At 44.2% G+C, this 25,520-nt stretch overlaps 1 protein-coding gene across 8 annotated transcripts in view; it reads right to left on the minus strand.

Annotated features, from left to right (window-relative positions):
• Window positions 1-25,520, minus strand: part of Tmem150c (transmembrane protein 150C) — a 72,971-nt gene that overhangs the window by 43,583 nt on the left and 3,868 nt on the right. The window contains exon 1 of one of the 8 annotated variants that reach the window (XM_029476914.1): window positions 5,707-5,780. The exons of the other annotated variants lie outside the window; for them this stretch is intronic. The gene's annotated coding sequence lies outside the window, so the exon portion shown is untranslated. Of the gene's footprint in view, window positions 1-5,706; window positions 5,781-25,520 lie in introns of those variants that run through there. 8 annotated transcript variants of the gene reach the window in all.

Genomic DNA, 25,520 nt, shown 5'->3' on the forward strand with positions numbered 1-25,520 from the left:
ATAAAAACTAAAAGAATAAAAAATAAGGGGCTGGAGTGATGGCTCAGCGGTTAAGAGCACTGGCTGCTCTTCCAAAGGTCCTGAGTTCAATTCCCAGCAACCACATGATGGCTCACAACCATCTGTAATGGGATGCCTTCTTCTGGAGTGTCTGAAGACAGCTACAGTGTACTTACATATAATAAATAAATAAATAAATAAATCTAAAAAAAGAGAATAAAGAATAAAAAGAAACTAAAAAAATAAATAAAAAGCCAGCTGCAAGAATGAGATTTGGGCTGATTGTGATGGTTGAAGGAGGCAGAGGCAGGAGGATCATGAGTTCGAGGCCAGCCTGGGTTACACATTGCCAGGCGGTAGTGGTGCATGCATTTAATCCCAGCACTTGGGAGGCAGAGGCAGGCAGATTTCTGAGTTTGAGGCCAGCCTGGTCTACAGAGTGAGTTCCAGGACAGCCAGGGCTACACAGAGAAACCTCGTCTCAAAAAAAGAAAACACAAAACAACAACAACAAAAAGAATGAGATTTGGTTGAAGGTGCTATCAATGCGGACATAAATGACCGCATACCAAGCATATTAGTTAAGGTTCTCTAGAGTCACAGAACTTATGGGTAGTTTCTATATAGTAAGGGAATTTGTTATGATGACTTACAGTCTATAGTCCATCTCCCCAACAATGGTCAGCTGTGAATGGGAAGTCCAAGAATCTAGTAGTTGCTCAGTCCCATGAGGCCAATTGTTTCAGCTGGTCTTCTGCAGAAGTAGATTCCCACAGATGTGCTGGCAAGTAAGTGCAAGCAGGCGAAGAAGAGTGAATCTTTTTTCTTCCAATGTCCTTATGTAGGTCTCCAGCAGAAGGTGTGGCCCAGATTAAAGGTGTGTACCCACCAAGCCTGCATCTGGGACTTGCTTTGTCCCAGGCTGACCTTGAACTCAGAGATCTCCTTGCCTTAGTCTCATGGGATTAAAGTCATGTACTACCTCGTCTGGACCTAAGCTTTTCATGGCCACCATGGCTCAAGATCTCCATGCCAAGATCCAGATCAGAAATTTGTGTCTCCCAGCCTCAAGATCTGGATTACTGAGAGCCCTCCAATTCTGGATTGTAGTTCATTCCAGATGTAGTCAAGTTGACAGCCAGGAATAGCCACTACACCGGAGAGCTTTGTGTGCCGAAGATAAAGATCTGTGTCTACTCACAGCAAGCATGACTGATTCTGTCACAAGTACAGAGGCTGGCCTATAGGTGGCATCTGTGCTGATGCACAAGCTTGCAAGACACAACGGCCCCGGCAACCGAGTGTGCAGTGTAGCAGAGGGACCTTGCTCTCAATCACAGGGACCTTGCTTCTGATTACAGGCAGGCATGGATCAACATTAAGGAGCAGAATGGGAAATTACCATGAGGAAAGACCATGGCAGTGGCACAGTGCTGACTGAATGTACCTAAAAGGATGCACACGAAGCAGTATGGTTAGCAGCCAGTGAGGTACGTTGTTGTCTGTTGCTATGACAACACGTCTCACACAAAAGCAAGGTAAGGAGTGAAAGTTCGTTTGGCTCATGGCTTGAGAGGAAACAGTCCTCGTGGTGAGGAAAGCTTGCCAAGAGGAGTGTGAAATATCTGCAGCCAGCAAGCAGAGAGAGCTGCCCCAGGAACTTGCTCCCTCCCGCCTTTGCCCATCTGGGGCCCTGTTTCACAGGATGGCACCGCCCACATTCAGGATCTCCTTTCTTACTCCTCACTGGAAGCACCTTCACAGACAAGCTCAGAGGGCTCCTCTTCGGCGGTTCACAAAGAAATGAACCATCAGAAGGAGACTGGGGAGGGTTACAGTCTTATTAGTTATTGAGGGTTGGAGGCTCTTGTTAAACCCAGAGGCTTTTGTGTTGTTGTTGTTTTGTTTTTTGGTTTTTTTTTTTTTTTCAAGACAGGGTTTCTCTGAATAGTCCTGGCTGTCCTGGAACTCACTTTGTAGACCAGGCTGACCTCGAATTCAGAAATTCGCCTGCCTCTGCCTCCCAAGTGCTGGGATTAAAGGCGTGTGCCACCACTGCCCAACAAAACCAGAGTTTTATAACATGTACGGATGGGCCTATAAGAAAACTCAGGAGTCTGATTAATGTTTAGTCAAGCAACGAGTCTTTGCCCAGGTCATGGTCACCAGTTTTATTAAAGCACAACTAAAAGCATGATCATAATTCAAAATTAGGTTGCAGAATATAAGGTTGTACCAACATGCCACTGTTGGGGGTGGCTTTCTTTTATTTCCTTTTTTCTTTTTGGGTAAAAATTATTATAGCTTTTTCTTTTCACCAAGGCGTTTATTGCATTCAGCATTCAAGTAGTTACCTATTTCTAGAGAGATGTGTTTTGGGAACCCCGAATTTCATCCATCAGCTATGAATGACTACGCCATGTCTTTCAAATTGTAAACAAATTACATCTACCTCAATTTGTTTTTCAGAAAAAAATCAAGTAATTGCCTTTATTAGTCTTTCCTTATTATGTATAGACCACTATATCTATAGATGAATCTATATTCTATGTAGAGCTCTCTGTATATTGTATATAGAGAGTCACTTACCAGTCATTCACTGGATAAGTGTTTCAGGCCTTCTCTGGATGAGGAACTGTACTGGGTGTTGGGGAAAGGTTACCAAGAAGGCAAGCCCTGAATCCTTAAGTCCTCCAGAGAAGACAGACACAGCTATGGTTGGTTCAGTACAAAGGAAAAAGCCCACAGCAAGGCAGGCCCAACCCCTCCAAGGAGCAGAGATGGACAGCAGAGTCATCCTTAGGAATCCCCCTGCCAGGTGAAGCAGAAAGAGGGTGTGGCTCTAGACACAGCGTGAATGAAGCAATGGAAACAGGATTTAAGTGAGGCAGGCTTCCCCAGCAAGGTGGGTCACAGAGTAGTGGTGGGTGGGGAAGGGAATGTGTTGATGGAGAGAGCTGGTGCCCCAAACCAAAGCAGGCTCCCCAGCAAGGTGGGTCACAGGGCAGTGGTGGGTGGGGATGGGAGTACAAGAAGGAGAGAGCTAGTGCTCCAAACCGAAGCAGCAGTAGCTTAGACACTGAAGTAGATAAATTCAAGAGCTAGTTTGGAGGTAGGAGTAGCAAGGACCAAGAACGCTTGGAGCATTTTAATCTGAGTATGTAGCTGGGCTAAGGCAAACCTTCTGAAAGCTGGAAACCCTGTTATTGATTCTGAGGGAACTCATGTTTGGATTAAAGCTTGTTTGGGCTTGGTAAACAGCGGGGTGGGGTGGGGGGAATTACTGCATTGATAAGATCTGCCGACTGTTTCAAAAGACGCATGTCAATGAGTACAGCTGGGCAGAGTGGATCAATACAGCAATGGAATAATAAAACCAGAAGGGACTGTGCTGTTCTCAAAGTCTAGTTCAGGCATTCTCACCATGCAAGGGGTCACAAGCTGCAATAACCTAATTAAAGATGGAGAGAAGGGAGGACAGGAGTGAAGATTTATAGGAGATAAAGATTTATGAAACCCTGATGGTAACCGAGATGTAGGAAGTGATTTAGAGAGCGCCTTAATTAAAAGACAACATTAAAGGACATCTCAGTCTTTGTTTCTCATTGTGTTAACAAACACAGGGAGACATCCAGGCCTTTCTCTCCGACAACAGTAAGTCTAACAGCTTCTGATTACGGTTGTAAAATGGCAACTACAGCTGTGAAAGATCATGAGTCTGTTTTTCCTTGGCCAACAACTGAGTTACCAACTGAGTTACAAGGCGGCCAAGCAATCACTCCTTCACACAAGGGACATAGTCACCCACCCACCAAGCAGACAGGGTGGCAGTGGCTTTAACCACTGATCCACATGCTCACCCAAGGGCCTGAGAGTGCAGACCCTGACCAAAATGCAGATGAAAGACCTTTTACGGGAAAACGGAGGGATACTTTTGGGGGTTGGGCTCTGGAAATTATACTTGAGTCTAAAGAAACCATAACAATAAGTAGAGGCAAGTTCTTCTGAGAATACACAAGCCATCTACCAAACTGGCCTGCCATAGCGTACCCAAGACCGCACGACCATGGAAAACATTTCATTGGAGCTGGCTTAGAGTTTCAGAGGCTTAGTTCATTATCATCATGGAGGAAGCATGGCAGCCTGCAGGCAGGGATGGTGCTGGAGGAGCTAAGAGTTGTACATCCTCATCTGCAGGCAGCAGGAGACTCTGTGCCACACTGGGAGGAGCTTGAGCATAGGAGAACTCAAAGCCCACCTCCACAGTGACACACTTCCTCCAACAAAGCCACACCTACTCCCACAAGGCCACTCCTCCTAACAGTGCCGGTCCCTGGGGCAAACATTCAATCACATGCATCTATGGGGCCCAAACCCATTCAAACAACCACGTCATCTTTGCAATCAACCTTCTTGGAAAGCATTTCCTGGGGATATAGCAACAAAAAAAGTTAGATGCACACAACGATTGTAATCAACTATTGGCAGTGGCTTTGCCAATTACCGTACATGGATTCTGTTGTTCATTCATCACAGTTTAACTACGGTGCTCAGACCAGCTTTACTGTCAGTTTACAGGAGACCACAGTGGCTTACTGAGCTATAGGACCTTGCTCACGGCCATGCGGCTTGAGAGTGGTGGAGTTCATCCAAGCTCTTGGCCTCTCACCAGTACATTCTACTAAACATTATTACCCTTTATTACACGCCACACTTGCCAGAATCTCTCAGTTAACTCTAATGCCTAGACGATGCTCCAATTAATTAAATGGAGATGTTTCGACTTCATCTCTTACTGATAATCTTTCCAAAATCCACCCTACCGGCGAGACAATCTACTGAGCACAGTTCTGTCTTTTATTGGCTGCTGAAAGTCTTCTTTGGAGAAGCAGCTTTTGGCTTCACATGCAAACCTCACTTACTGCTCCAGAGCCAATTTTACTGCACGCTAACCTTCGAAGGGTTTCTCTCATTACCCAGCTTATATTGTGTCTTGTTTTGCTTTAGAAAGAGGGGGGAAAATCACTCCTATCTCTGATCTTTTGCTTCAGCCCCAAGCCTCTGGTATTCTGGTATTTCAGGATCAGACACGTGGCTGTTGTGGTGGATTCAGGGCAGTTTGGTTAGGCTCCTCTGAATTAGGTTTCACAGGATTCCCTCCTGCGTGCTTCTGGTCAAGATGGAGGACAAGAAACACCAACACTGGAGGTCTGGAGGGCAAAGCGAATTAGCAACCACTGGGAGGATATTAAACATTCGCCTGGGATGATTTCAATAAACAGGCAGTTTGTCTTTTGTCCTTGGAATGCTGAGCATGTGTCTGTAGCTAACACATCCTTGTGAGCCTGCTGGCATCTGTCCTTTGACATGGGACAGCTGTTCGATCTGCATCTGGTCCCCTTTCTCTGGACCCTTTGCAGCTTCACTAACAGGCCAGAAATGTGCTTATCTTTGTAATGAACTGTACCCTGTCCTCTCTCCAGCTGGCCCCTCACAGTAACAGGGTTAGAGGTAGGCAGAGCCAACCCAGATCCAGAAGACGATAGATTCTGATCATCATGCGCATGAGCTCTGGCATGTGCGTATGGAATTTAGTGTTCCCTTACTATCCTCCCATGCCTCCTTTGCATCCATCTCTCCCTCCCCAAGTGTCAGAATTCTTAGTGTGTCAAGCCCCAGCCTCAGAAGGAAAGACAACAGACTTACACCAATAGTTGAAGTATCTCCGTGACTATGTGGGTTCCGATGCCTATAACCTATCACACGTAAGTGTGACTCTGGTGTGACCTGCTTCTTTCTTCGAACCCTGACTGATACAGAGACAAGAGGGTTAAAAGCTTGGACCTTATGAGAATTTTCCCTTTGCATGGCAGGACCTTGTCCTGACTATTTATATTCCGAAGGCAGTTTCAGGAAAACAAGAAAGAACATGGAGGAAATGAAAAGGGATCTGGGGTGCAGCAAACAGAAAAGCCATCTGTGACAACGTGACATTTGTGTGTTTGGTTCCAGGCACATGCCTGGTGCTGGAGATACGATGATCAATAACAACCTGAGACAGCATAAGGGGAAGGGAGATGCTATGGAGCTAGCTGTAATAGAACAAGTGCTACACAGTTGACATGAATGAAATGCTGGGGGCTGGTGGGGGGGGACAGGGATGAGGAAGTCATCAATTGTGTCTGGAAGAGTCAGTAAGATCTCTGCAGATAGATAGGCTACTGCTGCTGTTACCATGAGGAATAGATAGGTACCGCTGATGCTGCACCAGAGAGAATAGATATAGGTACCAATGATAATGCACCGTAGAGAATAAACTGGTACCACTGATGCTGTAGCCATGGAGAGTAGATAGGTACCACTGATGTTGCACCATGGAGAATGTGTGGATTCCCTGAATGCAGGGGGTTTGAAAGTTCAGGTGGTATACAGTCACCTGAAGAGGCTCCTTGGCCTTGGCCCTGAAGCTCTAGTACAGTAGATTTGGCAAGTCTATGAGTTTGTATTTCAAGTTCCCAGTTATTGTTGATATTACTGGCAGGCACCCACATTCAGAGAGCCATAGCCCCATGAAAGAAGGGTTGGAACAGGGTGGCAGACATTCTAAACAGCAGGGACAGATACAGCTAGGAGTAAGTCACTTACAACTCAGTCCCTAGCCACAGAGTTCTCTCTTGTTCTTCTAGCTCACCAGTTCCACCGACTTCTTCTGCCCACTGTATCATCTTTGATGGGCCGTGATCTCTCTCATCTCTGAGGTGTGACCACGGAGATATTCAAGGCAGGAAATATGTACCTAGACTTCAGGCTTAGGGTTCAGGTGAGTGCAAAGGCTGATAGTGACTATTTGAACATCTAACTTATGGGTGACAGAGAGTGAGCATAGGGCAAGGTCAAAGGAAAGAGGACAGTGGGGACAGAGGAGAGCTAAGCAGAGGCCCGAGCAGGAGACAGGACAAAGCAGTGGGAAGACAAAGGGGGCACTGTAAAGGGAAGTGGGATTGACAACCAGAGAGGAGGGGCCACGAGAGGGGATGAGAGACTGAAGTATGAGGACACCATCCATGGCCCACACAACAGTTTCCCTGGGACTTCAGAGATCCACTGCACCGAGGCTCGGAAAAAAGAAGTGAGACAGAGAAAGCAAATGTGGCCTGCCTTCAGCAAGGGCTGGGTGTGAATGGAAGACAAGATGTGTGGTTTCACAGGAAAGAGGTACAACTGTCTATGGGAGCAGTGAGGACTGAGGGCTGAAGTGTGGGGTATGGGTGTGCAGAGGGAGGTATCAGGAAATACACATGAAATGTCCCTATCAAACCCAGCAACACACTGTATATGAATACAGGCCCATTAAAAAATATTATTGGAAGCCGGGCATGGTGGTGCACGTCTTTAATCCCAGCACTTGGGAGGCAGAGGCAGGCGGATTTCTGAGTTCAAGGCCAGCCTGGTCTATAAAGTGAGTTCCAGGACAGCCAGGACTATACAGAGAAACCCTGTCTTGAAAAACTGAAAAACAAAAAATATTATTGGGACTGGCAAGATGCTTCAATGGTAAAAGTACTTGATGCCAAGTCTAATGATCTCAGTTCAGTCCTTGGAATCCATGAGTATGAACACACCCACCCACCCTTACACACATATGCACTCACACACACATATACACACTCATACACACATTCACACACACATACACACATTCACACATATACATACTCACACACACTTATACACACTCACACACATATACACACATTCATATACTCACACACATATACATACACTCACATACACACACATTCACACATATACACACACATACACACATCACACACACATACACACACTCATACACACACTCTCACACACACATACAATCACACACACATACACACATTCACACATATACACACACATATACACACATTCATATACTCATACACATATACATACACTCACATACACACACATTCACACATACACACATTCGCACACATACATACACTCACACACATACACACTCACACATGCACACACTTGCACACTCACAATACACACACACATATACACACACACTAAATAAATAAATAAATAAATAATTTAAATGCTTTAAACAAGTGTTATTAGCCAGGTGTGGTAGAACATACCTGAAGTCCCAGAAATTGAGAGGTAGAAGGAGGAGGCTCAGCAATTCATGGTTAGCCTTGGCTATATACATATCAAGTTGCAAGGCTTGCCTAGGCTAGATGAGGCTCATCTTAAAAAAAAAAATATTCCCACAAAACCCAACAAAAACATTATTAATAAAAAGGGAAGGCAAAAGGATAGTTATAGGTGAATGGAGGTCTAAATAAATGTAAACAGTGTTTGTTCTTCAAAACCTAAGAGATGTGATCACATTGTACGGCAATAGGGAAGGAGATGGAGATGGAACATTTGGAGAGTGGGGCACCACACAACAGCTTAAGGTGTTCATTAGCCACAGGAGGGAGGAATCACATCTCAGGAGAATAAACAGTCAGCGCCTGCCTACTGTCCATTCCCCTGCTAAGGTAAGGTGAGGCCAACTTCTGGAGGGAAAGAGGTGAGGCTAAGAGGGAGAGATGCAGAGGCCCTAGTTAAGTCTGTAGTCATCATCTGAGGCTGGAGTGGGTTGAACACTTAGAAACCACCCTGCTTTAATCCTGGTCTTTAATCCCAGAGACAGAGGCAGGCAAATCTCTGAGTTTAAGGTCAGCCTGGAACAGATTAAGTTCCAGGACAACTAGTGCTACACAGGGAAAGCTCATCTTGAAAAAGACAAACACTCCCCAAAAGCCCCAAACACCCTGTTTTAAATGGAGCAGACATTCCCTCTACTCCAGCAATCAGCAGCTAAAATACCAGCAATCTGAAAGCTAGTTCTACCACAGAAGATTGACATATCAAATATCCTGATGAGAAAGACATACAAAACAGCATTAACTGTGTCTGTAACACGTACTTGTGTATCAGCACACTGGTGTATATATGCATGTATAAACCAACACTGGTAACTACACAAGCTGTGTAAAACTAAGCTATGGATAACTGAAAGCAATAAAAACAGTGCTTATCTCTAGACATGCAGATTGTGTTCCATTAAGGGACAAGCTCAACTGGTTCCTGCTTCTCTCAGTCTCCCACAGAAGAACCATTTATTTATACCGTTACTGGGCACTGTTTACCTGTAATTCATTCTTGTTGCCTTACAACAGTGATTTCCAGTGCTGTGGCCCATTAACAGAGTGCCTCATGTTGTGATGCCCCCGCGGCATAAAATTATTTTGTTGCTACTTCATAGCTGTAATTTTGCTGTTATAAATCACAGTGTAAATATCTGATATACAGGTTATCTGACGTGACCCCTGTGGGGGTCAAGACCCACAGGTTGAGAACTCTAGAGCACTTGTCCTACAGTGTACTTGCCTGCCTGACTCCAACACCCCTGTCAGCGGTTAGTGAACTCAGCATCTTTAACTGGTATCCATTTTTGAATCCACATGAGAATAACAAAATTACCTTTTTTTTTCCTGAAAATTATTCTTTAACAGTTACACGTGTTTATGGAAAAGTTCATTTTAATGTGAAAAAAAATAAATGCTAGAACATGGAGAAAATATGGTAAGCTACTCAAATTCTTCTTGAAGATGGACTATTTCCGATGTCCCAAATCAGTAAGTACATTTCTAAACACTGGAAACTGTAGGCCAATTTCATTCCCAAATAAAAAGCAAAGTAACGCTCATAGTTTGAGACTAATGTGGTTTTACATCCTGGCTCTCACAGCCACTTTCCAAACTTTATTAAAGAACAAACAGGAACATAGTCAGTTCTCTGGATACCTGCCTCAAAAATGTGACACTTAATTCCTGGACATGTGATGAAAGTGCCTGGCTACCTGTATACCAAGTAAAGAAGAGCAACCAGAGGTGCCCCCCCCACACACACACACACAATGCAGAGCCCGTGGGCGGTCTTTGTACCAGCAACAATTGTCTCAATAGTTGCTAGAGCATTGTGGGATCCTGTCTGTAGCTCTCTGAGCTCTTTCACATCTAGTCGTCCCAGAGTCTGAGCAGTTACTTTAAGCACTGTACTTCCTGAGTCAAAACCAAGGGTATTTGTTTAAAGCAATAGGCAGGCCCTTTCTGTTTGAATTGTTCTATCAACTGAATCCTTTAGGCTGCTCTTGAACCAAAATGTGAATTGCCGTAGGCATTCTAGGCCATCATGATCTTGAATGAAGAAGGGTAGCCAAAGCCAGAGTATCAGCCTTAAAATAAAATCCACATTAGTCAACGGCTCTGCATTTTCAGGTACAGTCAGTACCTTTTTTATCTGTCTGTCTGTCTATCCATCTGTCTGTCTATTTATCTACCTACCTACCTACCTATCTACCTACCTATCTATCATAATACTGGAGACTAAATCCTAGGTCTCACCTAGGTAAGTTAGGTAAGTACTAACCACTGAGCTACATCCCTAGCTGTGGGTCTCAAAAGGATAGTTATCATCTGTGAGACATTTTTTTTTCAAAGAACTTGGGTTAAGGAAGGGTAAGGGGGATGAATATGAACAAATAAAACAATTATCTCCTATACGTAGTGAATTTAATTTTACAAGCATGAAGAAGGCTGGGGAGATGGCTCAGGAGCCAGCGAGCTTGCTGTGTAAATGTGAGGACATGTGCTTTGATCCCCAGCACCACACAAGGAGACACATGTAGCAGGACAAATATGCAGCTTCAGCATCCAGGGAGGGGGTTGCGGGACTTATTAGCTGCTGGCACAACATGGGGAGGGGCACAAACAAGTGAGCTCCAGATTCACTGAGAGACTCTGTCTCAAAGGAATAGGCAGAAGGTAATAAAGGAGGATGCTGGGCATCTTCCTCTCTCTCTCTCTCTCACACACACACACACACACACACACACACACACACACACTGATCCATATGCATGCATACACACACACACATGCACACTCACACAATGCATGCACACATACATATAGGTATACATGCACACACACACTTGCATGCATGCACACACACAGATCTGCACATGTATGTGTATATGCACACATATGCACACACTCACACACATCCATGCATGAGCACACACAGACCTGCACACATATGTATATATACACACATATGCACACATACATGCACACACACATTCATACACACACATGCAAACAGATCTGCATACATATGTGTATATACACATACACAGAGAGAAAGAGGAAGAGGGGGAGAGACTTCTGCACATACATATATACACATGATCTTTAAAATTTTAGAGAGAAATGTCAACTATTACTGTCCTTAGGTCTGGTGGGTATTTCCAATGCTGCAGAAAGAGCTATCTTCTCAGTGTGTAGCTTCCAGCTCCAGGGCACAGCCAGCCTCTTGATAAATGATAAGGGCCATGGAGATGTGTCCCGATCATTGGAAGAATGTAAATCAAGATAGCCCACCACTACCAACAAGTCCAGCTTGTTTTAGAGGAGGCTTCTATCTGCAACCTTCCCTTGGGCCACAGGCACCAGGAAGCTGCTTTTGCTAAACTATACTTCACTTGAGCCCACAAGGTAGCCTGCGCACATGACAATGCACCCACACACTGGCGCATATATATATATATATATATATATATATATATATATATATATATATATATAAAGTAAAGCAGACCATTGATCGTTGCTGTTGTTTTAGATGAGGGGGAGTGCGGGCAGAAAAGAGCTCTCTCCTCCCCAAGCATTACTTCAGACACATTAATGTGTTCGTTTTCTTGGAGACAAATTCAAGGCCTGTGGTCAGAAATACCCTGGTAGATAAGGAATTAAAAGATGTCTTCAGGAGGCAGATTTTAAATACCACGCAAGAGAATCTCCAGGCTGCTCACAACTCATTTTCAAATGTTGGCCTCCATGGCTGGTGCTGGCCTCTCAGGAAATGACCAAGATGTACAGGCAACGTGCAGCCAATGACGAAGCAGAAGATGAGCTGATACTAGGGGACCTCGTAGGTGCAGCTCATGACAAAGTGGAAGATGGGCTGATGGAGGTGGGGGGCTAACAGTGGTGGCTCAGAGCAGAACTGACAATGCAGCTAGCTGCTTTTCCTTCCTGTGTTGGTCACACCTTGAGCTCCAGGCTCCCAGGAGTCACCCCAGCTGACTCAGGTGGAATCAAATGATCCTTGGCTAAGCACCTCCTAATCTGCTCTCATGCCCCAGACCCATATCACCTGCCAGAGGAGAGCAATTCTGTACTCCTTGAATAAAATCAACAAGGAACAAAGACCCTGCCTGGCATTAGATGTTTGTCTACCCCACCCCCAGTGGACCCATCCTGCCCTTCATGGTTTATCTTTTATTTGTATTCTCTAACAAAACTGTTTTTTTTGGGGGGGGGGGATTTTCAAGACAGGGTTTCTCTGTATAGCCCTGGCTGTCCTGGAACTCACTCTGTAGACCAGGCTGGCCTCAAACTCAGAAATCCACCTGCCTCTGCCTCCCAAGTGCTGGGATTAAAGGCATGGGGCACCACCGCCCAGCTTATAAACAAACTTTCTCTTTTAACCTCTTTCCACCCTTCCTCCTTCTGCCTGCCCTGCTTCTTTCTTCTCCTTGACTCCTACAAAGTATCCTGGAGTTCCATCCTGAGTCTATTTTAAATTTATTTCATTAATGAGACCTGTAAAGGTGACCCCATGCCCCTCCATACACATCCTGGTGCTAGAAGCAGCATTAAGAATGCGTGCGCTAGCAGATGTGCCAGGGCACACCTTCAATCCCAGCACTTAGGAGGCAGAAGCAAGCAGACATCTGTGAGTTTAAGGCTGGTCTGGTTTAAACTGGTCCACATGAACTCCAGGCCATAGAGGGCTACAGAGTGAGGTCTGCTAATCACCCTGAAGAAGCAGGCTGGGAACAGACAAATGTCAATCTAAAACCAATGAGCAGCACCACTGCTAACTCATGTTACATGGAAATAGCAGGTGTAACACCGGGAAGAAGTTAAAATGACCTGTTCCAGGTGAAGAACTTCTGTTAGCTGCACCTTCACCTCGTACCTGCGGGCTTAACTAAAAAGCTCAATTTGACAAGAGAGCTGGGTAAATTGGAAGGATACAAAGCAAACCCTTAAAAAAAAAAAATCAATGGTTTCCATGTATACCAACAACAGCAATTACAAGGTGTAATAGAAAAAAAAAGAATCTGCTTACCACATACAGGATGTATCATTGGTGTGTGTGTGTGTGTATGTGTGTGTGTGTGTGTGTAAACTTTGCTGAAGGATAGGATAGTCAGATAAGGGGAGAGGCAGTGAGGAGCTGCTCGGGTCTGACAGAATGCTACACAGGAGCAGCTTTCCAATCAGGGTGCAGCAAGTGCTGCCCCAAAGCCACAGCTCACACTCCTCACAGTGCAGTTGCCTGCGCCTCTGCCCAACTTAGGTAACTTAAGAAAGGGAAGGAACAATTCCAAAAGCGTGTCTTGGAGCAGGTGTGACAGTAAGTCCCTATAATCACTGCAGCGGGGTGGCTGAGGCAGAAAAACATGTTGGAAGCCCTACAATGCAATGATTTGTCCAAACTGGAAGAAAAAAAATACCACAAAATCCTGAAAGGAAAAACAAAAAACAAAACAAAACAAAACCCCAAGAACTTGTCTCAAATCACAGCACACCTACTGTGTGACATTAGCACAGTTAGGAGTTAAGCTACCACAGCCTTCCTCACTCAGGTGTCATAAAAGCCCACAAAGATGGGGGGGTGGGTAGGGGGAGCTGCCCTCACACATGTTAAATACAAAGTGTATCATAAACTTTGGCAATAAAAATAATGTTGTCCTGCACAGAAACCAACAAATCAACGGAACAGAAAACATAGCCCTGAGACAAACTCCTCTCTTCAGCTGCAGAAGTAAAAGGCCTTGTGCCCGTTACACTGTCACCAGGACACTGCCGCACTTCTGCCCAACAAATTGAGAGGGTTTGGGTTGATTGGTTCGAGGCCACAGGGCATAGAAGCCATCTTGGAGGAAGGATGCAAGCCAGAGTAAGCAGAGGCATCACAACTTGAGTCAGGGGGCGTGCCCCTCAGATGAGAAGCTGGGAGGCAGGGGGCGTTGCCCCTCATAAGAAGCTGGGAGGCAGGGGGCATGCCCTTCAGATGAGAAGCTGGGAGACATCTGTAAATTCAACCTAAGGGATGCAGGCACCGATCTAGACCTGTGTTGTTTCTCAAGTGGGCCTCTGGATGAGAAGAACCAACTGTAAGTGTGCATCATGATTCCGTAGGATGGAGTCCCAGACTAAATAAAAGGCAGAAAGGGGCTGTGTGTGAGCATCCATCTCCATCATGTTCTGACTGTGGATGCAAAATCACCAGCTCCCCTCAACCCCAAGCCCCTGGCACTGTCCTTCCTACCATGACGGACAGTGTTTGTGAGCTGAAGCCAAATAAACTCCCTCCCTTAACCTGCTTCTGTCAGGCCTTCGATTGCCCCAAAGAGAACAGGAGTTAGTGCAAGAGGATGATTTAAAACTTGAAGCTACAACCTGGCGGGGAAATTTGGGGATATGCTTGGCGAGGTGCTGGCCAGGGAAGCATTTCCTCATTTTCTCCTTTTGAGATTTATGGTGTTTTTATGTGCATGCGTGTTTTGCCTGCAGATATGTATGTGCATTGTGCGTTCATGGTGCTCACAGAGGTCAGGAGGGTGACAGAGCCTTCGGAACTGGAGTTTCAGATGGCCATCTGCTGCCGTGGGTGCTGGGAACCAAACCTGGGTCCTGGGCAAGAGCAACGAGTGCTTTTAATCAGTGAGCAATCTCTCCAGCCCTCCAGAAAGCATTTTTTAAGATTTCGAATATGGAAAGACACCACAAGTGGATACTGATGGTTTTGACCACATAGAATAAACTTTTGGAAACATTAAAAAAGCAAGTGGTAATCTGTGAGAATTGTTCTAAACAGCATGAGAGAGAGAGAGAGAGAGAGAGAGAGAGAGAGAGAGAGAGAGAGAGAGAGAGAGGCAGTGGTGTGGCAATGTGACCAAGGCAAGAGACAAAGAGCAAGAGTCACCGGAAAAAGAAACAAACGTCTGCAGTAGCATACAGGAATTTCTGCTGATCTCAGCAAAGTCTTCATTTCCGAGTCCCCGCTCCTCACTCTGTCCAAGACGTAAAGATCATCTTAAAACAGATACTTAATGCAAGAATGACTATAGGTTAGAGGGGCAATCTATACCACTGATGACCAAGGACAGCCTCAGTGTAGCCTTTGGAAAATTAGTAGCTAATGGGATCAGGAGGCATGAGAAATCTGTCCTCTAACACAAATTTATAGTAGCGCTGAATCTTGCACCCACCAAGAAGATATGTCCATGTCTTAGTCCCTATTTCCTATGAATGTGACTATTTGAAAGCAGGGCCTTTGCAGAGGCAGGTGTTGACAATCTTGAAGTCATCATGGATTTATGGTGTGTGGCTGTTGTCCTTGTGAAGAGAGGGAAGGACACAGGGACACAGAGGACAGCCACAGATGGCAGTGACAGCACCACATGCCAGGGAGGCCAGAAGCTGGCAGAGGCAAGACAGTCAGTTTCCTGGACTCTTTAAAGGGAGCATGAGCCCTTGAAGGGCCAGCAACTTAAATCTGAATTTCTGGCTTCCATGGTTGTGAGAGAATAAGCCCTTGCTGTTTTAAGCTACCCTGTGTGTGGCAATTCACAGAGGTCTTTGGGAGCTAGTACAAGAGGTAGGAGGAAAAGTTTATACATGCGTCAACGCACACCTGCATTCATTGTGACAGTAAACAATCAGGAAAATGTGAAGCAGTGTAAAAAAAGTAGGGATCAAGGGGTCCACAAGATGGCTTAGTGGATAGAGGTGTTTTCTGCTAAGTCTGTTGACCTGAGTTCCACTCTGGCAGAAGGAGTTAGGTGAGTTCTGCAAGCTGTCCTCTCATTCTCTGACATGGTAAATAAGCAAACATGTAATATAAACATTTTAAAAACTGTAAGGATTTAATTATAAGGAACCCATAGTATTAAGCTGTGTCTTAAAGAATAACCCATCTAAAGATTCTTATAGTATATAGACAGAAAATTCAGGACATAAAAGAATATGTACAATGTGACCCCTAAAGGTAATTGCATGTAACACACGTTTTACTGCTCATATGAGCAACATGGGGAAAAATTGCAAATCGGATATAACACGGTATGTCAACAAGACACTAAAATATGCATGCCTCTTGTCCAAATGTTCAGGAAGCTAAGGCAGGAGGATTATCAGGGTTCAGAAGTTCAAAGCCAGCCTGGCAACATAGCCAGATTTAGTTTCAGAACAGCCTCTTGATCTAAAAGAGTTTATTCTGAGAAATATATTGATATTATTGACATAAAGCATCCATGTGTCAAATCTGAGGTTCATGGATGTAGAAAGACATTTAATAAAACAAAACATCTAATAAAGACTGTACTGGCTAGTTTTGTGTCAACTTGACACAAGCTGGAGTTATCACAGAGAAAGGAGCTTCAGTTGAGGAAATGCCTCCATGAAATCCAACCATAAGGCATTTTCTCCATTCATGATCAAGGGTGGGAGGGCCCATTGTGGGTGGTGCCATTCCTGGGCTGGAGTATTGGGTTCTATAAGAGATCAGGCTGAGCAAGCCAGGGGAAGCAAGCCAGTAAGAAACATCCCTCCATGGCCTCTGCATCAGCTCCTGCTTCCTGACCTGCTTGAGTTCCAGTCCTGCATCCTTTGGTGATGAACAGCAATAAGGAAAGTGTAAGCTGAATAAACCCTTTCCTCCCCAACTGCTTCTTGGTCATGATGTTTGTGCAGGAATAGAAACCCTGACTAAGACAAAGACCATCTAGGGAAGCCAGTGGCAGGTGGTTCTGTGGTCGCCCTCCTCCCTCTGTATCCACCAATATTGTTCTTTGGTATGAGAAGAGAGCTTTCACCATAAGCAAAACTAGAGTAAAGAGACATAAAGAAATGATAGCAGAAATAGTGAGACCAGAGAGCGAGCTAAAATATTACAGAAGTTAATGAGCATTGATATAAAGGGTTTGATAAAGCACAGAAAAGTAAATGTCTCAGAATCCTACAGCAAAAGCAAAAAGCAAAAAAAAAAAAAAAAAAGGAAATATAATAAATGTATAACAGCCCCCCTAAAATAGCTGGGTGTGTCTGCAGTAAGAATGGACGTGAGAAGACCCTACAGAAGGTGGGACTCAGAAAGTCAATAAAAAAAGACCTAGGGGAGATGAGTTTGGAATTGATGTTACCTCTATCACTCATCTAGAACACCAGTTTTAAGACAAACCTCCACAGGAAATCTCTGACTAAGCCACTTTTAAAATCTTTTTAAACCTACTTGATCATCTTGAAAGTCAGTTCTATTAGGAGACTCACAACTAAGCCGGGCAGTGTCCCCACCTGCTATTTTAATTAGCATCCGGTCCAGGAGGAAGTGTCCCTTCATACACTATTGTTACTATTGTTGCATTTCACACTCTATTGTTATCGTTGCTGCGTTTGCTCCTTATTCCTCCTTAGCTCAGCTGGACTAGGGAAAGGCAAACCTCCGCACAGCAGGAAGCGCCTCTGAAGCTTTCTAATTTACACATTGCACCACACATGTATTATAGACTCATTTATCTAATTTAGCATGTACATGTGCACGCACACGAGCATGTGTGTGTGTGTGTGTGAGCGTGTGCATATCAGGGTGTGCATGTGGAGGTCAGAGGACAACTTTGGGGAGTTGGTTTTCTCAGATCGTCGGGTTTGGTAGCCTTTGGCCACTGAGCCATTTTCCCAGCCCATTAAACTATATTTTTATGTTGGCCTAAAGATAAGTTGTTTTCCTGTTGTCCACTGTCTTTAACTGTTAAGTAAAAACCGTACATACTTACTTTTTCTTGATGTTTTAATATGGGTACTGTGATGGTTTGTATATCCTTGAACCAGGGAGAAGGCACCATCTGGAGGTGTTGGAATAGGTGTGACCTGGTTGGAATGGGTGTGTCACTGTGGGTGTGGGCATAAGATCCTCATGCTAGTTGCCTGACAGTCAGTCTTCCACTAGCAGCCTTTGGATGAAGACATAGAACTCTCAGCTCCTCCTGCGCCATGCCTGCCTGGATACTGACATGCTCCCACCTTGATGATAATGGACTGAACCTCTGAACCTGTAAAGCAGCCCCAATTAAATGTTGTTTTTTATAAGACTTGCCTTGGTCATGGTATCTGTTCATAGCAGTAAAACCCTAACTAAGACAGGTACACACCGAGGAAAGGCTAAATGAAGCTAATTGGCATACATAACACTTCACGTACCACTGTTTCTGCTGAGAACACTTAAAACCCATCTTGTAGCAATCTTGAATATCTATTACATTGTCAACACCTTGAGTTTGTCTTTCAGGAGATGGGGGAATTTTAGCTGTCTGACTTTAGGCGATTTATATCATCACGGGACATTCCAATTCGTTTATTTTTGAAGACTAGATTAATGAACCTACGTCACATATCTGCGTGCGCATGCAGGCACATGACTTACCTAGTTCCGCATTCCTCACACACTAAGAGCTTAATAAGTGTGAGCGGCAAGCTTCTAGTTCTTTCTCTGAACAAAGTTTGCCTGCACAGCTAACCCTCATTTGGGGCAAACTCATATTACCATTAGCACCCAGTGGCCGCGCGGCTATGGACTCAGCTGTGCTCTCCTAGAGAGGGCATGCTTCCTTCTCCCATATGTCTACACAGCTCCTAAGATAATCTACCCCCGATTTGTTACACACTATGAGAGAATAGGAGGCCAGAGGAGGAGGGAGAAAAGGTATTTAGTGATACATGCTCAGTATACTCTGGCAGTGGAATTATAGTTCATTATGTCTTAAATTTGATGAAATCTTAGCATTTGAGAGATGTGTTAAATTGTCACAGAAAGGTGAATGACAGGACAAATCAGACTAAACCAGCAACGAGCCTGCAATAAACGGGAAATCACTGTCTACAGTCAGTGAATTCCCACGAAATACGTACATGCTTCCCACATTCTGGCTCTTAATCTTGTAGTCCGGATATGAGTTGATAGTGAAGAAATGTGTGTATACTGGACTGGGTAAAGTCTCATGTATTTAAAGTGCAGATGTCTAGACCTGTTTCTCCTAACAATAACAGTAATAGCCGTTGTTCTATATTACTATTTAAAAAACCATTTAGACGGATGACAATCTCTCTCTCTCTCTCTCTTTCTCTCTCTCTCTGTTGTGTGTGTGTGTGTGAGAGAGAGAGACAGAGACACACAGAGACATAGACACACAGACAGAATGACTGAAGAGATAAGTTGTTCAATCAGTATAGAGTTTCAACTTTGCAAAACAAAGAGTTCTGGAAACAGGATGCAGAATAATAGAGATATTCCTAGCACAATTGGGTTGTACATTCTAAAATGACTAAGATGGTAAGCTTTATGTGTGGGTGTGTTTTTATGATACAACTAAAAATGAAGTAAATAGGCTGGTGAGATGGCTCATCAGGTCAGGTGCTCGATGCCAAGCTCATGACCTGAGTCTGACTCCCAGGACCCACAGCTGGAAGATGAGACTCTTCAAGTTGTCTTCCCAAATGACTCTAGCAGCTAGAGTCTAGCTTGTGTCAAGCTGACAAGGAACCAATTTTGTTGGTTAGTTTTAGACCAACTTTTTTTTTTAACTTTAAACATGAATCTGTGTTTTTTTATTATTGAAGCAAGTTTTTTTTTCCATTTATTTTTCTTTCATACATCCTGACTGAAGTCTCCCCTCCCTCCACTCCTTCTAGTCCCCCTTCCCCCTGCCTACACCTCTCTTCTTAGGTGCAATCCTCAGTTTTTCTTCAGAAAAGAGCAGGTATCCTAGGGATATCAACTAAATATGGCATAAAAAAAGATGCAATAAGGGCTGGCAAGATGGCTCAGCTGGTAAGAGCACTGAAGATCCTGAGTTCAAATCCCAGCAACCACATTGTGGCTCACAACCACCCGTAAGGAGATCTGACACCCTCTTCTGGTGCATCTGAAGACAGCTACAGTGTACCTACATATAATAATAAATAAATCAAAACAAACAAACAAAAAAAGAAATCATATCAGGGCTGGGCAAGTCAACCCGTTGGGGGGGGGGTGCAAAGCAGAGACATTCCCACTTCCACTGTGAGGAGTCCCACAAAAACACCAAGCTGGAAACTATAACATGTATGCAGAGGACCTCGCACAGCTCCAGGCAGGCTCGATGGTGGCTGCTTCAGTTTCTTTGAGCTGCTATGAACCCTGCTTAGTGGATTCTATGGGGCTTGTTCTCCTGGTGTCCTCCACACCCTCAGTTCCCACAATTCCCCCACCCCCAATTTGAGCAAATCAAATTGGTACTTGGACACTATGGGTTGTAAGGGAGCCCTTGTTGCTATGGCAACACGATAGGAAAATGGCCTAGATCTAACACCATAGATTTGTCAGAGTCTCCCTGATTAGGATAAGATGGGCTCCATTGGCCTTCCTGTGTTCATTTCTGGCCCTTGGCCCGAGGCACACTCTGTGATGCCCTGAGGGAACACTAGGGCACACAGGCTTCCTTGACTTCCTGATGCCGCCTAACCAGCCAAACTTGATGAAATCACATGAAAGTTTCTTTTTTAAAGTGTGGTGTCCATAACCCCCCCCCACACACACACACACACACGTGCACGCACGATTCTGATTTAACTGTTTGAGGGTGCAACTTGATTGTTAACTCCTCAGATGATTTTATCACACAACCAGGCTAGGAACCTCTTGGGTTGCCTGCCCAGCCTCATGTGGGTGGCGCTGTCCAAGGTAGCAAGTCTTCAAGAATTGTATCAGCTCACCATCTATCTGCCCATGCCTGTGTCTTTGAACCATTTGATGGAAGGATGCTGCACCATACAAAGCTGGTAAAATTTAAATTAGTCAAAATTAAAGATTGCCCTCAACAGGCCTGGAAGTGGATACCATTAGTTTGGGGAGCCAAATATTCACTAAGCCAGCTATCCAACTCTTTGATGGTATAAGAGCAGTTCAGGTAATACAGGAACAGAAGAATGGCTTTAGCCAGTAAAATTTTATAGTATTTTTCTGGTCTATGCCATTAGATAGTCAGATGCCCTAAGATAAAATTAACTTGCACAATATAACTTCTAACCCTAGAGAGGCAATGATTTAATTGAGGGGAGGAGTGAAGCTGAAGAGACTCGTAAGTCTAAGCTGGGAGTCACGCTAAGAGAGCCTGGCCAGCAGTGTGTCAAGAACTCATGTAAAATAGCCAGGCTCTGAAAGAATAAAGAAGCCACCTCCTTCTGTGGTGACTATACTCCAAGAAATAAGTCATGTGACATCCAAAGGCTTTGTCTAGCTTTTAGAAGCCATTGCCACCTAGAAGAATTCTCTTCAATTTTCCATGTGGAAAAATAAAGATTAAAAAAAAATCCATGTGGGGCTGGAGAGATGGCTCAGTGGTTAAGAGCAATGACTGCTCTTACAAAGGTCCTGAGTTCAATTCCCAGCAACCACATGGTGGCTCACAACCATCCGTAGTAAGATCTGATGCCCTCTTCTGCTGTGTCTGAAGACAGCTACAGTGAACTTACATATAACAATAAATAAATCTTTTTAAAAAATCCACGTTATTATTAAAATAATAATAGTAATAATAATAGTAATAATAATAATAATAATAGGGAGAGAAAAAATTATCCAGAGGGAATGGGACAACATCTTGGTCAGCACTGAGATCAGATCCTCTGCAGCCATGTGAAAGCCAGGCATGCACTTCAGGGCTTAAAGAGCAGAGATGACAGGATGCCTACAGTCTGCTGTCTAGCTGGACTAGTCTAAAGGTGAGTGTTGGGTTTGATGAATGACCCTGTCTCAAAAAACGAAAATGAAGAACAAATTAAGACACCTAACATTGATCTCTGAGCTTTACATGTATGCATGCATACACATGCATGCATGCACACACGCTTGTATGCACACACATGCATGCACACACGGATGCATGCACACACTTGCATGCATACACGTGCTTGCTTGCACACACAATTATACATCCCACATTTTCCCACAAACAGTTATTTTGAGCCAGGGGCCATACTTCAAGTGCCACTGTAGCTAACAAGAAGCCACATTTCTGTACTCTGTTTATGGCTTTGCAAGCAGACACTGGCTTAGTTTAAGTGGCCTGATCTTAAAAAAAAAAAAAAATCACAACTTGCCCCTATTGGATCATAACTGGGTCTGCTCTGCAATTCAGTTAATGGAGAAATTTTCTCTTTAGTTCTACAAGCCTAGATATACAATCAAAATTACAGTATGAAATGGCAACCCACTCCTCTCCATGTAAATCAATTTTTATGCTACATATAAGCTGAAATTAAAAGGGAGAAATACCAATCAAAATGTCACAGGGAAGATAATCGCCTTTTAAAAGACCAATTGCATTAGCCGCTAACGTTACAAGGATATAAATATGATTCTTGCAGCCACTGTGCTGCCATCGACAAGAATGGCAAAGTGTTAGATGTCTGATGTGGAGGGCATGTGGGAACACAGTCATAAAAGTCTTTGTGTTTCTGTCTAAACTACTTGGCAAAACTGGACCTAGACGTTTTGTGATACACTTCTGCTGGGAACTCTAAGAGGGCTGCATCACAGAGTCACATTTTAATAGACAAATACTTCTAAACTCATAGGAAACCAATATGCCCACTTATGCTGTTTTACAATGATACCCCATTTTGCTTCTTTATTTAATGTGTGTGTTTTGTCCACGGGTGCTTGTGCCTGTTGTGTACAGAAGTCAGAAGAGGATGTCAGAACCCAAACTGGAGTTACAGATGGTTGTGAGCCACCATGTGGGTGCTAGGAATCAAACCTTGGTCCTCTGCAAGAACAACAAGTGCTCTAAGCTACGAAGTCATCCCTCCAGCCCAACATCACCATTTCTTTACAATTTTATTCACTTATGAGTTGACAGAAGGAACACAGTTTGAAGACTCTGATTGACAAGTACAGGCTCCACAGAGTCTAACACCCATTGTAGCTACAGAAAGCCGGGTTTTAACTTATGTTTTAGAACTTCCAAGTAATGCCATCTAAAAAACATTTCCTCGTCAGTTAACTCACCACAAGTATGAAGAAAAACAGAACAAATCTAATTAAAATGTTTAATTTTGCCAGGTGCTTATAATTTCAGCATATAAAAGAGGGACTGGAATCCATTGGTTATTGTGGGGGCATTGGGCTATGCACAGACAGGTTGGTCTCCAGTTGAGCTGAGGTCTGAACCCCAAAGTCATAATTCACATTCATGGCACGGTAGGCGTTCCCTCATGCTCCTAGAACTCTTCAAGCCTCTTTCTGTTCCAGAGGCAAAGTCTATCACTGCCCACAGAGACAGACAATTCCGGAGCCTCGAACAAAGTCTGAATATTTTATAGATTTTTTTTTTTGTATGTTACATGCAGCCTCTGGACTTTTAACAGAAGGAAATTTAGCATGCTTAGGCCTCTCCTACCTGGCAGGGTCTCTGGATAAGTGATCATTTGTATTTAGCCTGGTCTTTAAGGAAAACTGAAATCTGCTTCTAGATTACAGTGGGAGTGGGGGCAAGGCTTTCCAGTTTCAACTTTAAGACCTCCTAAGATACTGACGTTTATGCCCTTATTTATATTTAAACACTTTTTTTCCCCAGCTGTGGTGCTGGGGGGATAAATGCAGGGCCTCTCCAACACTAGGTAAGCCTCTACCACTGGGCTAGTCTCCGTTCACTGTATTAGAAACTGCGAAGAGGCATTCACAAGTAAGAAGTGACTTTTGAAAAGAAAATGCAGGTGATTGTAAGCAGTGGGGAGGCTTGGAGATGGACCTGTTAGAGTATCTCTCATTTGCTTGCTGCAAACCAGAATGCAGAAGTTAGGGCATATAGGCAGGAACGGAAACACTTCTGGAGATGTACTCTGCAGGCAGTCTCCATGATGTGTGGGTTCTTTAGGTACCAGGCTGCATCTTGAAGGACATTAACCTCAGAGAGCACTGGCTGGCAGCAGTGAGGTCTCTGCAGCCCACAACTGTGGTGACTCCCCTCTCATCAGGCTCTGTCTCATGCAGAAAATTACTGCTTGTCAGCTGACATCTGCACAGGGCATTGGTGTATTGTGTCTATGAGGGCCACGGGTCTGCAGATGCCCATCTGTGTTTGTGACGATAGAATATGGGGCGTAGGGTGATTGGATACGTGGCGTGTCTCCAGACTGATCGCTTTTCCTACCTGATAAGATAGATGTAGGTATTGTGGGGTAACAGAACTCCCCCATCAAGGGAAAACCAGGACAGCTCACGTGGGGCACTTGGCGTGGAGTTATTGTTAAGCACCAGTTACTGCTAGAGGCTACCTATGTCTCCCATCAGTGTTTCCCAGAGGGGTCCCGAGAGGAACTTTCACAGGCAGGACGTCGGATCTGAACTAGGATACACACATACACAACAATGACTACAGACAATGAACACATGAACATCGCAGTGCACAGATGAACTAGGCTGTGCAGCAAAGATTTAAACCCAGAGGTCCCGTGTCTCTGGTACTCAAACTGCTTCTGCACACTTCCTTGTGGCCTGGTCATTATTATACACTGAGGAAAGAAAAACTTTCATTGAGGAGGATGCACAGACAGTTTTCTGGCTCTGTTTCAGAAGGAAAAGGATGGCCCTCATCTACTAATTGATTGTAAGACCCAAGGCAAGCAATTTGAAAAACACCATGATGTATGAAAACACTAACAACGTTTCTTTTTTTAATTAAAGCTAAATAAACATGTTACTTTATTTCAGAGGGTACTGGAATTATGTGGCATATTCATTAAATTTATTTAAGCATTCCTATCACCTAATGGAATAATCATGAGCTAGTGGCCCATCTAGACTGTTAATACTTTCAAGGCACAAATCCCTTAGGGCTATTTTAACCTATCTCTTATATATCTCAACATACTCAATAATTTCTAAATAACTGACTGAAGGGTAGTGACTTCCCAGAGACTGGGAATCCTCAGAAACTTCAGTTCTCCCCTGCAGAGAGGATCTTAGGTCTCTGGGCTGGGTGAGGGCCGCTCATTCAAGAAAGGTGAGAGGCAATATCTTGTGAAATCTAATTAAAAATGTGCTGTCTCCAGCATCAAAATAACAGTTTTTAACCAAAGCAAGTTAGTTTAAAAATGGAAGCTCTCCAGTAGAAGCTTACTCAAACCCTGCTTCACTAAAAAGGATAGTAGGCGGTATTTTAAGTGAATTTGGTAAACCCTACAGGCGGTGTGGAGCCATGGAGGGGGCGGGGTGTCTAGCTTGAAGCTCCAGAGAAAGAAACCAGACATGGAGGGATACAGAGCAAAGACTTCAGCCCTTGGCTGTCC

The sequence above is a fragment of the Mus caroli genome, chromosome 5 (assembly GCF_900094665.2).
Source record: "Mus caroli chromosome 5, CAROLI_EIJ_v1.1, whole genome shotgun sequence".
Classification (NCBI taxonomy): Eukaryota; Metazoa; Chordata; class Mammalia; order Rodentia; family Muridae; genus Mus; species Mus caroli.